General features: G+C 39.3%; 1 non-coding gene across 1 annotated transcript; it reads left to right on the top strand.

The window, feature by feature from the left end:
* Window positions 1-9,142: 9,142 nt before the first annotated feature.
* LOC122752037 lies at window positions 9,143-9,249 on the top strand. Its single transcript, XR_006355842.1, has one exon. It is a non-coding gene; the product is annotated as a U6 spliceosomal RNA (small nuclear RNA).
* The last annotated feature ends 248 nt before the right edge of the window (window positions 9,250-9,497 follow it).

Below are 9,497 nucleotides of genomic sequence, written 5' to 3' on the forward strand. Positions count from 1 at the left end.
GATAGCATCTTGGTCCAGCAGCAAAGCCCTTTTCTCCTAGGAGAATGACCTAGCCCTGTGCTTCTCAATCTTTTTGGTCTCAGGTCCCCTCGACACTTCTAAAAATTATTGAGGACCCCTCCAGAATCTTTAACAAAAGATAAGTGGGTTACATCTAACAAAATTTACTGTATTTAAAATTAAATACCTTGTTTAAAATATTACATTATTAAAATAATTTTGACCTCCGAAAACCCCAAAAGGGAGAGGGGGCAGTCTGAACCACACTTTGAGAACCAATGACCTAGAGCTACCTGAAACCCCATATGACTTGCCTAGTAAAAGATCAACCATCCATCCATGGGCTGCACCAGGCCCCTATTGAGTCAGTCAGACACAGAATCTGATGCTTGACTTAGAGTCAAGAAGGCCACATTTCTATGCTTAAAGGGTATAAAACTGTACATACCCCTTAATCCAGTAATGCCACTCCTAGGTCTGTATCCCAAAGAAACAAAAAGGGCAGGGAGAGGGCAGGGAGAGGGCAGGGAGTCTATTTGTACAAAAATATTTAAAGCAGCAATTTTTGTGGTGACTAAGAATTGGAAATTAAGGGGATGCCCATCAATAGGGGAATAGCTGAATAAGTTGTGGTATATAATTATGGCAGAATATTACTATGCTATAAGAGACGATGAGCAGCAAGCTGATTTCAGAAAAACCTGAAAAGATTTATATGAACTGGTATAAAGTGAAGTGAGCAGAACCAGGAGAACACTGTAAACAGTAACAGCAATACTGTTACTGATGATCAATTGTGAATCACTTAGCTGTTCTCAGCAATACAGTGATACAAGACAGTGCCAAAGGACTCATAATGAAAAATGTTATCTACCTCCAGAAAGAGAGCTGATAGAGTCTGAATGTAGATTGAAACATATGCATATGCACACAAGTACAAAAAGTGAAAAACAGTGTGTTTTCTTTTGGGTCTGTGTCCTCTTTCACAACATGACTAATATGGTAATGTTTTGCATGATTGAACATGTATAATCTATAACAAATTGCTTGCCATCTCAAGGTGGGAGGAGGAGAGGGAGGGAGAGAGAAAATTTGGAATTCAAAAAATTTTAAATGAATGTTAAAAGTTGTCTTTACATGTAATGTTGGGGGGGGAATAAAATATGACATTTACTATGTGATACTATGTCTCCGTAGGCAAGTTATTTAATGCCTCTGATTCCCAGTTTCCTCATCTATGTACCTGTAGTACCTACTGTAGAGGGTTGTTGTGAGCCTCAGTTTCCTCATCTATGTATCTATTATGCATACTTTAGAGGGTTTTTGTAAAACTTAGATGAGATAATATATGCAAAGAGCTTTGCAAATTTTACAATTCTATACAAATGTCAGATATTATTACTCTACTCCACCACCACCACCACCACCACCCATCCTCCCCTTCTGCACAACAGCCCAAAAGGGATAGCTCCAGGGAAGGGTACTAAATGTTTGTTAATGAGTTCTTCCCCCAGGTCAGCACTGGGGAATTGATAAAATGGTGAACCTCAGCCAAGAGTTCCCAGGGCTGGCTCAACTCCAAGGAAAACTAGAAAGCTCTAGGGGGAAGGAAAGCAACTGGGTAACAGCAAACAGAGGGACTTTGCAGCAAGGAGAGAAGCAACAGCCCAGGTGGAATCCACCAGGTCACAGCATGGAGAAAGGAGCACAAACTAAAGACTTTTGCAACTGAGGCCAAGCACCATAGCTCTCTTCCTTCCCTTCCCCTCCCCCCCACCCACACCTGCAACTCAAGGCAAATGGAATAAAAACTGTGTGGGAGGAAAGGGAGTTGCATGGAAAGCTCTCCAAAACAAAGACCTGCTGCTGGAGAGAACACCCTTCATCCCACCTGGAGGATATATTCCACTCTCAGACACTGTGTGTCCTTAGGCAAGTAGATCCCAAGTCACCACTCCACTAGGAGCCTCGGGTTTTTTTTTCATCATATTGTTACATCTCAATATAAATGGATATAAATATAAATGGATATAATAACACTGACCTCAGTGGGATGTTTAAAGAAAAGTACTTTGCAAAACTTGAGGCATTGTAAAAGCATAAGGGTTTCTTTTATTCTTTTACCTCAATGTGCAATTTCATTAGAATAGGGAACCTTGGCAATTGCTTTACCAGGGGGCAGCTAGGTGGCACAATGGATAAAGCACTGGCCCTAGATGCAGGAGGACCTGAGTTCAAATTGACCTCAGACACTTGACACTTACTAGCTGTGTGACCCTGGGCAAGTCACTTAACCCTCATTGCCCTGCCAAAAGTTTTTTTAAAAAGGACAATTGCTTTACCAACACAATTGGGAAGAGCTTTAGAGACCTTTGAGGTCTGCAAAGTGCTTTGCCTACTGTATCTCATTTGTTCTTCAAAACAACCCTAGGAGGTAGGGACTATTACTTTTCCCATTTCACTGATGTGAAAAGTGAGACTCAGAAATGTTAAGTGGCACCCATGAACACATAGCTTGTAAATGTCAGAGGAGGAATTTAAACTGCTATCTTCCTATGTCCATATCCAGAGCTCTTGTGTCCACTAGAGAATTTTGCAAATCTTAAAATGCTTTATAACTGTAAGCTCCCATTAACCAATAAAGTAGGATCATAGAGTTGGAAGAGACCTAAAGGAACCTCTTCCAGGAGTTTTTAACCTAGGGTACATGAACTTGGGTTTTTTCCTAGTATTTAAATAACTATATTCCATTACAATAGATTTTCTTTATAATCCTGTGCATGTTCTTTTATGCATTTAAAAATTTCATTCCAAGAAGAGGCCCTTAGATTTTACCAGAGCACACAATTGGTCCATGACATCAAAAAGGTTAAAAAAAAACCAACCACTGATCTTATTCAACTCTCATTTCTTTTTTTTTTAATGTATCTTATTCTGAATTTAAGAAATAAAACAAGCATTTCCATACATTGCACAATAAAGGGGAAAATATGATTGTACATGAAACTGTAAATGTACAACTTGCTCTTCTTTTTAAATCTACATATTACAGTTATCCTATAACTTTTTTAAAGGAAAAGGACCAGAGGTATTCAGTGATTTACTAAAAATCACATAGTAAACAGCAGACCCTGAATTTGAACCCAGGTCTTCTGATTCCAAATCCAGTGTTGAGACCTCAGGATAATAACTTGGTCTTTCTCAGCATCAGAGTATAATTTTAAAAAGCAGGACCAAGGATATGCCAGAGGAAGAAGAGCTACTACAGCTTATAAGATAAAGTTCAGGGGCAGCTAGGTGGTGCAGTGGATAGAGCACCCACCCTGGAGTCAGGGAGACATGAGTTCAAATTCGGCCTCAGACACTTGACACTTACTGGCTGTGTGACCCTGGGCAAGTCACTTAACCCCAATTGCCTCACCCCCCAAAAACAAAAACAAAAACAAAAAGATAAAGTTCAGACAGTATTTGTTGTGGACACCACAACAAGATTAGAGATGACTGGGATGTGGCTCCATCTTTCACCTTCTCCTGAATCAGAATCATATGTCTGATATCACCAGATACCTGGGTGCAAGCAAGACAGAAGGCAAGGCAATGGACCAATGGGGACGTGCATGGAAGAAAAAGCAGATCTACATGATGCTATGATTTCAAGGACTCTAGGCAGGTTCCTGTCCTCAACAATATCTCCCACTCCATATTAGGAGATAGGACTTGAAATGTAGAGTCCCCTGGGGGAGGAGAGAGAGCAAGGAAAGCTCATTGGCTTTAAGTGAACGAGTTATAGCAAATACTTTCCTGGCAAGGAAGAGCAGTTAGGAGGGCTCTGAAGCACGAAAGATAGGGAATGAGTCAGTCATCACGGGGCTGGGGGGGGGGTGTCACTGAAAGGGGTTACATTAAAAAGCCCATATGTGTCTGAGAGCACAAGTTTGGCAATGTCTGGTCCCTACAGATAAAGTAACAGCCTCCTTTATCTCTCATACCTCTGGAAGGGATTTTAGACATCACCTAGTCTGGCAGTGTCTCAAGAGGCACAATAAGAACAGTGTTTATAGACTCTGCTGGCTGAAAGCAAACCTAAACGGGTTACCTCACTGAGATTAAACAGGTATTAAAGCTTACAGTGAAAAACTACCACAGAGGTCTTTTCACTCTTGTTGTTCAGTGATGTCCAAATCTTCTTCATGACCCCTTTTTGGTGTTTTCTTGACAAAGGTACTAGAGTGGCTTGACATTTCCCTCTCCAGCTCATTTCACAAATGAGGAAACTGAGGAAAACAGGGGTATGTGACTTGCACAGGATCATAGTTAGTAGGTAGGTGTCTGAGCCAGTATTTGAACTCCAGACCTGGTGCTCTAGCCACTGTGGCACCTAGCTGCCACCTCACTGTGCCCTCTTTAAAAGGGACAAAGTTTCACATCAAAGGAATGATTCTCCATTGGTGAAGTTTGAGGCATCAGCAACTGATAGGATAAGTATCTTTAAGCAAGGGGTCCTCGGTCCTCCCCAAACCACACATCTAGGCAGCCACCTATTCTGCCTACTTGTAAGGCTAGTCCTTTCTTACTTCACATGCCTCATCTATTATCCTTGACTGCTATTCACAATTTGCTTCATTAGTACCCATTACAGTGAGGAATCTGGTGACAAGCCGAATAGACTTAATTTTTAGTTGTAGTTTGGGGACAAGGAAAAAAAATCATTAATGTTAAAATTCCCAATGAGGCAGAACATACATTTCACATCTACTCTAGATTCTCCTTGCTGGCGCTGCTGATTAATATTTATCAAAATAAATACGGTCTTTTAGCAAGCATCGGGGCAAGTATTAAAGATGGTGTTTCTCTGTGGTGATGGATAAGGAGAACAGAGCCATTGATTCAAATGGAACTGTGGAGAAACTTCTTTATATGTCTATCTGAAACAACAACAAAACAAAAAAACCTGCAGGATCCCTTTAAAAGGGAGCAGGCTTTAAAAGTTGCAGAGGAGAGAACTAAAAAGCATAGTCACTAGGCACCCCCTCCCCCTGACAAGGGTACCCCACATTCAAGGCTCTCTGTCGGTCTCTGAGATGCCCTTAAAGCATAGTTCCCAAAATACCTACTGATATGTTCTCATTGAATAGACAAAGGACATACTTAGTTCAAAGCAAAGGCATTTGATGATACAATATAATTAGAAAAATAGTAATAAAACCTTTCTCCTATAAACTTGAGTCAGCACAAACAGAGACAATAGCATAGGGAGAAAAGAACAAATGCTCACGCTGAAATTTTAACAACCAGATCTCAGGAGCCTGTTTGATCTGGCTCCAGCACACCCCTGACTAAGTCACATATGGTCCAGTGAAAGCTCCAAGCCTTCAGTGAACAGCGATGCACAGGAAAGCAATTTTCTAACTTTGTCTAGGAAGGGTAAACAAATGCCTACCCTGAACTCTAGCTTACGATGGCTTTCCTGGGTACCTAAAAGTCTCCCATAGCCACACAGTTATTCATCCTACTGTGCGCAGATAGATCTTATAACCCACCCATTCCCACTGGACTCTCAGGAGCAGCATGGGGCTGATTAGACAAGTGGTAATTAACTGATGAGCTGGTGCTTTTAATTAAATCTGGAAGAAATTAATCAAGTCCTGCCATCTTAGGCGCATAGGCTATTCTTCTCAGGGGAAACAGAGGAGGAGAACCAGCTTAAGTTGTTAAGCGAGTCCTTAATACCAAAACCCAGAAGAAATGGAACTACTTAAAAACCAAAATGCCCACCTGGAAGATGAGGTTAGAGAGATAAGGAAAGCAAAAGCACATGTGTCCAGTCTGTGTATTTGTACATTCCCATGTGCAACCACTTCCTTCTGATAATAGCAAAAAAATAAATAGATAAATAAAGCGGATGATGATTTCCTTTATTTATTTTTAATTAGATACCATATTAGAAGTTTCCCCAGATGAACCCAGGTTTGGGGGAAGAATATGCTGAACTTATGATACAGTGGAACAGTACCCAAAATCAGAGGACCAGAGTTCGAATACTGAGTCTGATACTTACTGCCTGTCACTTAACCTGTTCGTGTCTCAGTTCCTCATCTGTAAGCTGAAAATTAGACTATCTCCTGAAGAGTTGTAGTACTCCTGTCCTCTGGTGATATGAGAGAGGGATGGGTCTATGATCATATGATCTAAAATTGTCCTATGTTCTTTGTCCCTAGAGTATCCACTGGTCTCTTAGATGTCTCCTAATGTTCTTTCCATCTCTCAATCTGTGACCCTATTTAGTCTCACTCCACCAAGGACAACAGCATCCAACACTATAATAATAATAATAATTAATAATAATAGTATTTATATACTGCCTACTATGCACCAGGAACTGTGATAACTGCTCTACCAATAGCATCTCCTTTGATCTTCCCAACAACCACGAAAGGCAGGTGCTATTATTATCCTTAATTTACAATGGAGGAAATTGAGGCAAACAGATTAAGTGACTTTGCCAGGGTCACACAGCTAGTAAGTATCCAAGGCCACATTTCAATTCAGATTTTCCTGAAAATAGGCCCAAACACTCTGTATTATGGCACCTAGCTGCCTTTTACTTCCTCTCCTTCCTCTGAACTCCAATCATACCAGAACATACATGTAACAGAAATATTGTGACCTACAGAGAAAGAACTGATGGTAGCTGAGTATAGATTAAAGTATAATTTTGTTGTTACTTCCTCTTTCTAAAGATTTTTTGTCTGTTTTCTTTCACAACTTGACTAATGTGGAAATGTTTTGCATGATTTCACATGTATAACTTATATTGAATTGCTTGAGTTCTTAAGCGGGGCTGGGGAGGGAGGAAGAGAATTTGGAACACAAAGTTCTAAAAATCAATGTGAAAATTTCTTTATACCTGTAACTTGGGGAAAATTCTAAATAAATAAATTAGAAATATTGTGGCCGGGGCAACTAGGTGGCGCAGTGGATAGAGCACTGGCCCTGGAGTCAGGAGTACCTGAGTTCAAATCCAGCCTCACACACTAGCTGTGTGACCCTGGGCAAGTCACTTAACCCCAATTGCCTCACTAAAAAAAAAGAAAGAAATATTGTGGCCCCTGACCTGGACTCTGATACTGTGACATAGGTTTGTTTTCCTCCTGAAATGTGTAGCACCTAGAGAAAAAAATAAAGGAAAGTAACATCAGGCACCAAACTATCTGTGAGTTTTGAATAATGAAAATCAGGGAATAAGAAAGACGTAAGAGAGGTCAAGGCTCATCTCTTCCCCTACCCGTTACTGTTAAATTCAGATCCACTTTCACTCAGTATCATCATTTACAGACATAGTTTATTTAGATGAGTGATCCTATAGTAAAAGGAGATGCAATAACTGCATTTAACACACTGTACATTCCTTTCAGTCCTATGAGCCAGCTCCTCCCAAGAAAACCCCTTGTAGACTGGAGTCTATCTCCCCTCTCCAGCCACAACACAGAAGCAGGAGAGCTACCCAGATGGTCAGGATCTTATAACAGACTTCCTGTCCCTCTAAAATAAAAGGCAATTAAATTATTACTTCATTAGAAAACATTGGTAATTCTCCAATAAGGTCAAAATGGCTACATGGCCTGAATATTAATGATCACACTACCAAAAATTAGAGAACTAGATCAGATGTCTTTCAAAGACAAAAAAATGAAATAGGTAATTTTGATTACATGGATTTAAAGGGTTTTAGCATAATAAAGGAAATTAAAAACTGGGAGGAAAAAATCTTAGCATCAAATATATTTGATAAGGATTTGATAACCAAGATATCATATGAGAGCCAACAGGCCATGGTGGATACAGGACTTGGTCCAAGTCCTGCTTCTGACACATATTCACTATGTAACCCTAGGCAAGTTAATTAACCCCTAAATACCCCTAGGCAATTCTCTAAAGACTATAAATTGCAGAGAAAAATGCTGGTCTTCCTCAGTTAAGGGAGTTTCTGAATCAAGAATTTTGTATACTTATGAAATTATCCAAGATATATAGGGAACTAACAATTATATAAAGTGGTTGAAGTCTATGGACAACAACAAAAAAACTCAAATTGCAGCCTATTAACAGCCACATGAAATATTGCTACAGATTGCTAACAGAGAACTGCAATACAAAACTTATCTGAGGTTTCATATCATACCCAGAAATTTGGAAAAAATAACAAGATAGGAATAGTCGATGTTGGAGGGGTTGTGGAAAGGCAGGCACATTAATACATTACTGATAGAGCTAGGAAAAGGTCCAACCAATCCGGAAAGCAATTTGAAATTATGTTTAAAAAAAGTGACTAAGAAGTCCATATCCTTTTACCCAGAGGTTCCATTGCTAGGTGCATATGTTCCCAGAAAGTAAAAATCAGAACGGTCCCATATGCACTGAAATATTTATAGCAGGTTTTTTTTTTGTATCAAAGAACTGAAAACAAAGTGGGGAATGACTAAACACATGGTGGCAAATTAATGTAATGGAATATTACTGTACCATAATAAACAACAAATATGAAGAATACAGGGAGGCATGGGAGTACTTAAACAAACTAATGAAAAGTGAAATAAGCAGAACCAGGAAAATAATATACACAGTGATTACAACAGTTTATGAAAAAAACCAACAGCAAAATGGAAAATGAATGCTGTATAATTAAGATGATCAAGCTTTGCCCTAAAGAAAGCATATGAGAATGCATCTCCCTCCCTGTTTAGCAGAGGTGGGGGACGATGGAGGTAGAAAGAACATAATATATACTATTGGATTTGATTCGCTATGTTTTGCTGAACTACTTTTTTCTGTTCTTTCTTATTCTTTGTTATAAGGAATAACTAAGTGGAGAAAAGGAAGGACTGTATTAGAAAACAAGGGTGATATAAAATCAAAGTTATCAGGTTGTTTTTTAAAGAAACTTGAATGATTCTCATGATCACAGCTTCATCAGAAAACAAGAATATAGAATTACTTCTTTAAAATTTCAGGAATTCCCCAGAATCCTCAAACTTTCTTCAAAGATCTGCTCACGTTCCTGTCTATCCCTGTACCCCAGGCAGATTGTCCCACAGGCTAATGTCTGCATGGCAATGACTTACTATTAAAAATCTAGGGGGCAGTGCTCGCTTCGGCAGCACATATACTAAAATTGGAACGATACAGAGAAGATTAGCATGGCCCCTGCGCAAGGATGACACGCAAATTCGTGAAGCGTTCCATATTTTTTTAATGCAGAAATAGGATTAATGTTATTATGTGTATATATATATATGTGTGTGTATATATCTATATCTATATGTATATGTATAGATATAACCTATATCAGATATAGATATAACCTACATCAGATTACCTGCTGTCTAGGGGAGGGGGGAGGGAGGGGAGGGAGGGAGAAAAATCTGAAATTGTAAAGCATGTATAAACAAAAGTTGAGAACTATCTTTACATGTAACGGAAAAAATAAAATACCTCAT

Source organism: Dromiciops gliroides, chromosome 3, assembly GCF_019393635.1.
Source record: "Dromiciops gliroides isolate mDroGli1 chromosome 3, mDroGli1.pri, whole genome shotgun sequence".
NCBI classification, from domain to species: domain Eukaryota; kingdom Metazoa; phylum Chordata; class Mammalia; order Microbiotheria; family Microbiotheriidae; genus Dromiciops; species Dromiciops gliroides.